Source organism: Onychostruthus taczanowskii, unplaced genomic scaffold (assembly GCF_017590055.1).
Source record: "Onychostruthus taczanowskii isolate IOZ18803 unplaced genomic scaffold, ASM1759005v1 scaffold66, whole genome shotgun sequence".
Taxonomy (NCBI): Eukaryota; Metazoa; Chordata; class Aves; order Passeriformes; family Passeridae; genus Onychostruthus; species Onychostruthus taczanowskii.
The window spans coordinates 1969263-1980063 of record NW_024504344.1 but is presented as its reverse complement, the minus strand read 5'-3'; positions in this window follow the sequence as shown (position 1 = coordinate 1980063).

The following is a 10801-nucleotide window of genomic DNA, read 5'->3' as shown; positions in this document are numbered from 1 at the left end:
AGGCAGTTCAAAGTTACTTTGAAAATATCTGTCACACAAGTGCACACACGCACGCCCTTTGTCTTTTTGCTCCTTCTACAGGTCACACACTTCATCTGTATATTCCTACCTCCCACACTGACCTTATGCAAACCATTACAATGGAAGAACTAGCGATATCTCCAGGCTGAAATACTGATATCAGCTGTTACCTTCTCTAAGGCAGATGCTCATAGCAATAGCTGTCTCTTGTGTCAGAAGACAGCAAGTAAAACTTCTACCATTGGCTTCAACAATGGTAGAAGTTGCCCTCGCCTTGTCACAAACTCTGTGTAGTCCCAGCTGAAGTGATACAATCCCTCATTGGAGAGTGGGCTCTTCTCATCAAGAAGGTTAAAAATCAAAACTTCATGTTCTGACCATCACAAGGGATATCTCACCTATATCACTCTTCCTTCCAGTAAGAAAACTTGGTGATAGTTTATGTCAAAGGAATTTAATAGAGATGTGCAAGGTACTGTTGCTAGATCCACTCATGTTACTATTTCCATTTCCCTCACAAGCAATAATTGATGGATAGACTCAATATAAAACTCATGCCCCATAGTTTCAAGCACTCACACTCTAGCAGGTAACACACAGGGCTATCTCAGCCAGAGTTACTTGTCCTTAAACAAGTGGATGTCCAGCTGCCTTCCTAGCAATTGGCCATTACAAGAGAATATTAACTGCATTGAATTTACTGAGCTTGGGTAAAGTTGGCTTGGTTGGGTTAGTTTGCTGGCACATTTGCATTCTGCAGCAGACAGAGGTTTGTTTTAATTACTTAGAAGTGTTGCATGCACACAAATCATTACCAACCATTTGCTTGTAATGCAGACACACAAGGGGAACAGCTTCTGCCAAGCCAGTATGACTGAGCCAGTATTTTACTGTGATTGGTACCTTGCAACTGAAAATTCAGAGGGTTTTATTACCTTTCTTGATATTTTTGGCCTCCCAGCTGCCACTAGCATTCTGGCTTATATATTTGACCTGAACATCTGCAACAGAATGAGAAAATCAGAGAACTCCCATCACACAAGCCACCCTCCATCCAGCAGTTGAGCTGCATTGTATTTTAAATGTTTAGAGCAAAGAGAAATTAGGTAGAGTTACTATAAAAAAAAATACAGCTGGTCTTTAAAGTATTCCTAAAGCTTTGTCCAGTGTTCATTAATACCTAGTTAGAGTCATAGAATATCTTTATATGTTTAGGAACACCAAGTCCAGCTGCTAACCCAGCAATTCCAAACCAGCAACTAAACCATGTCCATAAGTGCCACTTTTTCATACCTTCTAAATAGCTCCAGGGATGGTCACTCAACCACCTCACTGGGCAGCCTCTTCCAATGCTTGACAACACTTTCGGGGATTAAATTTTTCCCGATATCCAATCAATATCTCTCCTGTCACAACTTGATCTCAGCTCCTCTTGGCCCATCACTTGTTACTTGGGAGAAGAGGCCAACACCCACCTGGCTAAAACCTCATTTCAGGGGGTTGTAGAGGGCAATAACATCCCCCATGAGCATCCTTTTCTCCAGGCTAAATACTCTCAGCACTCTCAGATTCTCGCTGGACCCTTCCCAATGCTGTTCTCTTCTTTGGGCCTGCTCCAGCACCTCAAAATTTTTTTTGAACTGAGGGGCTCAGAAGTGAACTCAGGATTTAAGATGTGGCCTCACCAGTTCCAAGTCTGGGGGGTGATCACTGGTCCTGCTGGTACCACTGCTGATACAAACCAGGATGCCATTGCCCTTCTTGGCCACCTGGGAAAACTGCTTGTGGTTGGACAGTGCCTGGGGCAACCACCAGTAATAACTGATCTATAAAGAGAGTCTGTGTTCAGACATCTCATCTGCAATCATGCAGTTGTACAAAGTAAATTATTTTACCCACTCAGAGCCATGTGAGACGTTCTGACTTCTTTCTCCATGGATGAGACATAAAAGTTGGCTGGCACAAACAGGAGAACTAGATGGAAGGGAAAAGGAAAAGCTTTTGGCTGTCACAAGCTGCAATAATACACCCCAGCTGTGCGCTCAGTTTTCAGTCTGTTGGTGGCAGAAAGCAACATCAACTCTGGTTTACTGCATAGACAATCTCTGATGTGTTAGCCATGAATCTCACAGCCTCATACAGTTTTTTTCTCACAGCCTGCCTCTCTGTAGGATTTGTGCCACTTTGGAGAGTGGTTGAGGCCAGACTTGGTGCAGAAGCTGAGAAGATGGAGTCATTTGGGCTGGACCACCCCATTATTTTCAGGGAGATGGAAAGGGTCAGACTGCATAATGGATTATTGCAAATCCTTGGAACTGTGGTAGCTGATTCTGTGCATCCTCTTAATTCACTGCATTTTGTCTTTGCTAGAATTCAGGTTTGGTTAAATCACTGGGAGGTAAGAGCATGAGCAGACTGTAGCTGCAGGCAGGAATTGTGTTGTACCAAATCTGACTGGCTGAGGAGCTGCTCTGTTCTGGAGCAACACCCAGAGTGACTCAGGAGGTTGTGTTTGGGCAAATGAATTTTATTCTCAAAGTAACTGAGTCACAGAAAAATCCTTGGCTTGCTTGAAGCACCCCACAGCATGTAAGAGATCAGGGCTGATAGGAGACTTTTGATTGCCTAGTGGTGGTTAGAGAGCAGCCAGAACATGGTGGGGCAGGAGTATCTGGAGATGTCCTGTATGTTATGATGTTTAATGTCATATACAACATGTTTCAAAATGTAAACTCTCAAAAGAAATCCTGATGTGTCTGGCTATTTCAGATCTTAAATCTTTAGAAGACTTATTTTTGCCTTCTCACTCTACTTTAGCTCTTCAAGCTCACTTTTCCTCATTGTTCAACAACTTTCAGTGATGTGACAGGAATGAAAACTCCCAATTAATTCTACGTAAGTCTTTCCACTAATTTTAATAAAAATGTAAATCACCATTAGCAATTTCTTTGCATGGTTATATATGAAAAAGGAGCAGAATGGCACTGCTATTTAAATAGCCTAGAATGAAAATAAGGGTGTACTAGGCTGATCAGAGGTTTAAAATAAATGTACCTGCTCTAAAATCTAGGCAGCAGTTCACTGTACAAGTATGATATTTAATCACAGCAGGGTGGTCAGGCTTCTGGGGATGTTATAGCTCTGTTAAGACTAAAAATAGAGATGAGTTAGTACCAAAGTACCAACCTGCTTTTTCAGTGATATGTACTCAAATGTTAAGCACCTTAACCTAGTGCCTTAGAGGCATGTGGCTTGAATATTTATTATATGCAAAGTGATAACAACATTTCATGTAGTGAATGCCTCTGATAGAGCATTACCTGGTGGTAGAGCTCTTGTTCACCTGGGGAAACAAACTCTTTAGATCAGTTTGAGCTTGGTTTTATACTCATGCAATCTGCCTGTCCTCGGGTGGCCTCCAAGCTCTGTGTGCAGAGCTTGAAGGGAGAATGGATGGGAAGCTTGGAAGAGGGAGGGCTGAGGTTGACTCAGATTGTTCCCAAATTTTCTTTTCATTAAGGAGGGTCAGGATAGCCACAATGTGCCCCAGCACAGGGACAGCCATGCCTTTAGGCTCTCTGGTCTGCCTCCTGCAGCCGTCACCTCTGTGTGCAGCTTTTGGCAGGACCACAGCCTTGCAGGAAGTGCAGGAAAGACATCCTCAAGGGCTGGAGCTGATTGCAAATAATCCTCCTCTAGGGAAGACAGAAGTAAATTTGCCCCCTCTTTTCTGAGGCAATCCTTAAACCTCTGTAGGCTCTTCTCCCCACCCTGGCAGCAGAAGGTTTGGGCTGCCTGGCTGTAATTAGCTCTTCTCTGCCAATACAAAGTGAGGAGCAGCACTTTGTTGATGGCTCATGAAATTATGTGGGATAGAGCAGAGCAATGTAGGTGGTTCTGACTGGAGCTGCCAGGACCAACTAGCAAAATGACTCTTTCTGCAGGAAATGAGGAAAAAGGGGGGTTTTGTTCCATGTTAAAAAGCAAACTACAAAACCTAAATTGCTCTTTTTTGGAACATTCATCTGGTATATTCTGGTGAAAACAGAGTTATATGTGTTTTGTCTGGCAAGAAATAATTTTATTTTACCACTCTACTTTTGTGAGAGCTGGAGATAGGACCTGATTGGGGAATAGCTTGGAGAAAGTTCCAGGCCTTGGACATCTATTATGGGTGCCCATATTTATGCAATGGGAAGCCCAAGAATTGTGCTTTAGGAGTAATTTTTTGCATCTTTCCAGAGGCACTATTGTAGTTTCAGAAGTATTAATACTACTAAATACTTGTGGGACCTGAGTTGAACATGCAGAAAGTTCTGAATTCACTTCTGTTGTGATCATCCCTTTAGTATTTACTTTGTCAGACCTTTCAGGGAATAAGGACATCAGCACCTTGTTACAGGATGGCATTTGTCTCCTAAGTGTCTTTTAACTCAATATTGACACTTAAGAGGCACTTTAGCATTTGCAAAGAACCACAAACATATTTAACTTGGGTCTGAATGTCAGTTGAAAAACTGACTGGTCTTTAGATGGATCTGGGTTTGTTTGTTGTTTACTACATTTTTTTTTTTAATTTCTGGGTTATGTCTTGTTGAGGAAAGGGAGGTTTTGTGTCTTCAACTGCATTTCAAAATGAAGGTTCATGATCACCAGTTGCATCTTTTCTTTGTGCCTGTTGCTTTTTCCCATCTCTTGATGAGGACTACCCTACGGTACTTGCAGGTTGATTCTGTTTTGATGTTGGGCTTGCTCCATTCTTTCCAGAATTTCCTACAGACCCTAATAAATCCCTACCCTTCTTCCCACAGCTTCTTTCAGCTTGGCATTGGGACTTTGCTTCAAGTCATGTGCGTGGCTGACACTGGGAATGGTACAGAGGATGTTCCTGTGGAGTCCCGCTCTGTAATTCTTACCGGCTACTTGGAGTTTGCTTTCAAAACCACATTTTATCCCCTTCCATAATTTGTGTGCCTTTACAGATTAAAATAGAATAGAATAGACTGTTTCAGTCGTAAGCGAGGGACCTACAATGATCATCTAGTCCATCTGTAAATATTATCCCTGATCCAGCCTGCCTGCCAACATAGTGAAATATACAGGAATGCATGCAGGAAAATGAAACTTTCTATTGATTTTCCATCTTTATTCTGGTTCACTATGAAGTTTCCTGTGGTGGGTTTTCAGTCTGTTTTTTCCCCCCACCTCATCCTTCTCACCTTCTCTTACCTTACAGAGAGGAAGGGGGAGGAGTATTTTCAATGAGTAATGAATGGTTCTGAAAATTCATCCATGGGGAATGATTCACCAACAGCCATGCAATGCCCCAAAAGCATCACTGGAGAGACATGAGTGCTGTAGCTGACTCTGAACTCCCCTTATGAGGTGTTTAATCCTCCCTGTTGACCTGCACTGACTTGACTGCTGCCTAACTTAGATGGTTGAAAACATTCTGCTCTTGTTAAGCATTACACTGGATGTCTGAAGTAATAATTTTATACATGGCCCTTTCCTCCACAGCAATAAGTGGGTATTTTAGAATTCCTGTGTCTAATGGATGTTATTAGGATACCATGAGATGCTTTGCTGCTTGTCTTAGAGGAGCTGTATAATAGCTGAGATTGATGTGTGTTGACAAAAGAGATCATACCCTGAATTATTATTCATATTACAGTGAGATGTAGAGTGCTCAGCTCCATTGTATTAAGTCGTGCATGAAGTTAAACAAGAGAAGATTGATGCTTTTTGCAGCCTTGGAATAAAACAAGCAAAGGATACAACAAAGACAGGAGGAATGTTACCTGGTGATCATGAGATAAACGTGGTCACTGTGATTACTGGACTGTTGAAAGAATGTCCTAATTTTTCACATCAGAAACTATTTGCAAAAATTATGCAGGCAAATTTTTAACTTAAAGAATTAAAGTTGTATTCTTCTGTATTCAGAGGGAACACTTCATGAAAGGGAAGTCTCTAAATTTGTTGAACAAATTATTCACTTGAAAGTAATTGGCAGCCTAACTTTTTCTGATGTCCTTCACGGCACTGAGGTATGAATTCATAGCTCAAAGACAATCAGGAGCAAATTTAAACTTTGCTGAAGCACAGCATTCTCTACTTAAATGGGGTTTCCATGTATCTTCCAGCATGACCTCACTCACATCAATGTGATGGAACTGGAACTTCATTACTTTTCAAATTACCTTTTTTTCATGAGCACACGAACAATAAAGACTAGTTTCCAGTGGATTAGTCAGGGGAAGTGTATCCCTTAATTTTTAGTAAGTGTGAGGCCAGGTTTCAATGATCAGTAGGTAGGGTCTCATTCAAAGGCTTTCTAGACAGTCAGGCAATTGAGACACAAATTTTAGACTTGTTTTCTCCAGAAATCAGACAGAAAATGTCAACATCTCCCCAGTATTTCTTCCTGTCCTTGCAATTTTATTCCTCTCCTGTGCATACCTGGCAGTGATTTGAGTGGCTGAATTTCCTACATTCTTTGTAAGCTCTCTTACAATAAGAAAAGATTTCATGTCTTGCACTCACATTTGTCCTGTGTGTTTTTTGCTGCATGCTTCATCTTGAATTAAGTGTCTGAAGAGTACCAATAAAGAAGAAAAGAATAAGAGGAACAAGGTCTAACCTCAAGTTCTTAAATAGATTTCAAAGGAAAGGGTGAAGGAAAGGTGAATAAAGGGTGAGAAATGAAGAAAGCAATCTGGATTTTAGATTAGGATTGTGTCAAGTTATCCAGTAGTTTTCTTATGGGAAAACTGGGCATCCACATTGTGATGTATTTCCTAAAGTTTTAAAATGCAAATTAGCACAATATAATTGCAGAAATGGAGATTGCTATAGTATTTAAAGAGCTTGCAGAGAACTGACTAGTTGCAATGACAATGGTTGGTGTTATTAACAGAGTTCCTTGTGGAATATGGGGTTATATTTGTTAAAGTCGTTAAGGTTTATGCTCACCAGAAGGCCCTGTGGAAAATAGGGCCCTATTAGTTCATATGAACCATTGTATAACTGCTTCCTCAGTCCACATTAAGTGTGGGAATGTTGTATAAATTGCACCAAAGCAGGAGCTCTGGCATGTGCTGTCACTTCCACTAGACATTCTCTGCCTTTCCCCTGTGTAATGTATCTCAGTCTCTTGCTTGAAGTTTGGAACAGAATAGCTGAAGTAAAAGGTTTATTATAGCATTTTGGGAATTATTGCTGCTTTCTGCATCTTCAGTTCCTCCCTTTGGGCTCATTTTCCTTTTGTGCTGTTTTTTCTTTGTTGTTTGAAAGGGCTGCTGTTTACATACACAGTCATGTCTCTCAAGTGTGCTGGAGAAGGAGCCTCCACCAGCTCCCTTGACAGTGTGGAAGAGAAATCCTCTCCAAGCAGTGACTTTCACAAAATGACTGGAAATTTCCCTAACGTCACCTTGTTCATCCTTGCCCACAAGAGTTTTAATGCTGTAAAATCTACCTCTGAAATATGACAATCCACGTCTGTCTTTAATTTTTGCAGATTACCTTTTCTATAAATATTACTTCTCTCATCCCAGACCTCCCCCCATTAACAGCTATTAATGTCTTAATAATGCTGGCATTCACTGGGAAAATGTATTTCACCTTCTATCACATTCTCACATTCATATCAGAATGGATCTTTTCTTTTTAGCTTCAGAGAAATGATTTTTTTTTCCCAGAAGATGCTTGATATTCAGAGATTGTATTTCACATTGCAATTGAAAGGGATTTAATGATCCATTTATAATAATTAGAGCTGTCATGGTTTTGTTCTTAATATATTTTGTGAATGACTAACTGCAGCACCTCCCATCTGGACCCAGTAATGCTTGATGGGGCTCTTTGCTCTACCAGGTCTGGAAAGTTTCATAAAAAGAGTAATTTCAAATAATGAAATTTATAAGGGTGATGTATAATTCTTTATATGACACACCTATTCAAATCATTTGTCATGCCATGGGATTTGTGGAATAGAACTACCAGAATGAGAAGTGTTATGCCGTCTTCCACAGTTCAGTGTTTTATTTACTCTATGACCTTATTTTTCCATAACATTTTAGGTCTACCAGACCTAACACAACTAGAAATTGTAGCCTGAGGCTGCATTTGCCAGTTAAATAGCATGACTGTGTTATACCAGGGGAGTCTATAATGGTATAATAGCTTCATAGCCAGACTAAAAAGTAATTAATCATCTATTAAGAACTGGAAAATAACTGTAATTGGTCACCCTGTATAGCAAGAGCTGGTTAGGCAGAGAATTAATGAGTTTAATGTTAAGTCATTTCTCTCACCACTTTACCTAAACATCTTACTATAGTAATTTACTAATACATTTATTCATCTTTTTATCCACTCATGTATGCTCTCAGTATCAGCTATGCATCAGTCTCTTGATCTTGAAATCTTTGCTTTCTTTTATTTCTGGAAATTTTCAACATGTTACATGGGCTTGTATTGTGGTGCTTTGATGAATGGAATATGAAAGTGCAAATGGAAGAATAGCTCTTTACCTGATTAATCACACTCTAAAATTCAAAGGAAAGAATAATTAGACAAGGATGCTAGCGTAAAATATGAATGCCAAGTGGTTTTATCTGCACCTAAGGCATGCCAACCCCTGATGGTTGCCTTCTTGATAAAAGAAAGTCTATTTCCTTCTTCTGGATTTCAGTAGTGATTGAATTGATAGTGTCAAACTTCTCTAATGAAGCAAGAAAGAGTAGGAACTGACACACACATTGTAAAATGTTCTAGGAATTGGATATACTGGGGATGAATGTGGGTTCTATGAAAAGGAGAAGTAACTTGTTTCAAAAGGAAGGTTGATCCATTTCCAGAACGGATTCCAGAACAGATCAGAAGATGTGTGTGTCCTACTGCAGGAGGTTTGTGGACCTGGAGACTGAAGAGATCCTTCCAAGCTCCATCTTACTGAGGAGGCGGGGAAGGAGATACTATGTTTGGTAACAGAGCAGGAGAAAAACTCCAACAGTAGCATCTTGAACACAGCTGTGAAGGTGAGGCAAAGAAAACTTTTCTGAGATAAGGGACACGTGCAGCTGGGCATCTGCTGGTTGTGCGTTGTTTCTGAAGAAAGGTGTGTCCTGGAGGAATTGCCAGAGCAGATGCAAAATTTTCAATAATTCAGCTCAGATCTAACAAGAAAACCAACACTCAGATATTTTAGTGCTGTAATAAGTTCTCAACATGCATATTAATGTGAGGTGTCACTGGATCCTTCAGACACTGCTGGGACAGAAAGAATAACCACAATGCAAACAATGAGAGGCACCAGCAGACTTTATTATAATTTTCAGTCACTGTCTTACACTCTGCCAGTCTGAAGCAGATGAGTATACATTGAATTTCATGCTAGCTTGCTTTGGGCAATGAGCATCAGAATTTTTAATTAATTTTTAGTGAATTAAGGTAACTTAATTTTATTTTTCAACAAAAACAGCATTATTAATCTGCTCCACAGTCTGCATATTTGACAGGCAATGTTGATGGTGTCATTAATGATATTGATGTAATAACATGGTGGCTGTGAAGGTTGGCAGAACCACTAATAACTAAGTAGCTTGGTATAGACAAAAATTGCTAAAAACACCAGAATTCAAGGATTTAGAAACAACTACATGGGGATGGGAGGAAAACCACTGAAGCTGGAAAGAAGAATGAAACTGTAAACTGTGAAGGTGGTTGAATACAGAAACAGTTTGTGCAAAGAGGTGGTTGAGTCTCTATCCATGGAGATATTCAATCCCCAAGTGGACATGTCCTTGAGTGACCTGCTGTACCTGTCCCCACTCTGAGCAGGTTGATTGGACTAGATGATCCCCAGAGGTTCCTCTTACCTTCCAGCTTCAACTAATCTGTGTGATTTTGTATGAAATTGTGGTTGCATAGGAACCTTAACTTCTGATGTTTGCTCATTTTTCAATGCTTGATTTTGTAGCACTCTGGGTGTTTTACTGTCATGGGCACTGTTCATGTACTGGGATGGGGGATGTGGACATGAAAACATGTATAAAAATAAATAAAAGAGTGAGTGCACTATAACATCTGACATAATCTGCACATGAGGCTTGACTGCCAACCCTGTGAAGGATTAGGACAGAGAGTGAGGAAAACTCTGATTTAGAAAGAAGAAAACAAAAGGGTTTTTTTTTTCCAATGTCTGATTTCATACAGCACAGCCATCCTGCAGCACATGTCCAATGTCCTGCAGCGCAACCATGCAAAATGCTCTGAGTTTACACTGTCCATTGATAACACTGGAAAATCAACATGTATGCACAGAGTAAGGAATCCACACCAACAGGAAATGCCAGAAGAGCAAGGAATCACTCTAAAAACAAAGCCAGGTTGGTCCATTCACCCTGTTAGGATATGTTTGAGGAAAGGTTTTCTCTTTGACAGATGTCATGAGATAAGGGCTGAGTAAAGAAGGCAAGCACAGCCCCATGTATTTGTGTGTGGGGGGTGTTGGGGTTCCTCCAGCCTGTCCTTAAATCACCTTCCTCAGCCAGATCCACAGGGAATTGAGCATACAGCTGGCTCAAAAAGGAACTAACTAACCAAATAATTTTTCAAAGACAGACAGCTGAGGGGATGTCCTGAAAGCTCCATCACCTTTTCTCTTCTGGAAGAACCTGTTCAAATCTAGAGTGGATCAACGTTGACCAAATTGTTTTCTTCTGGGAGAAAATGAATGTATGACTAGGTCCTGCATTTTAATGGAGACTGTGTC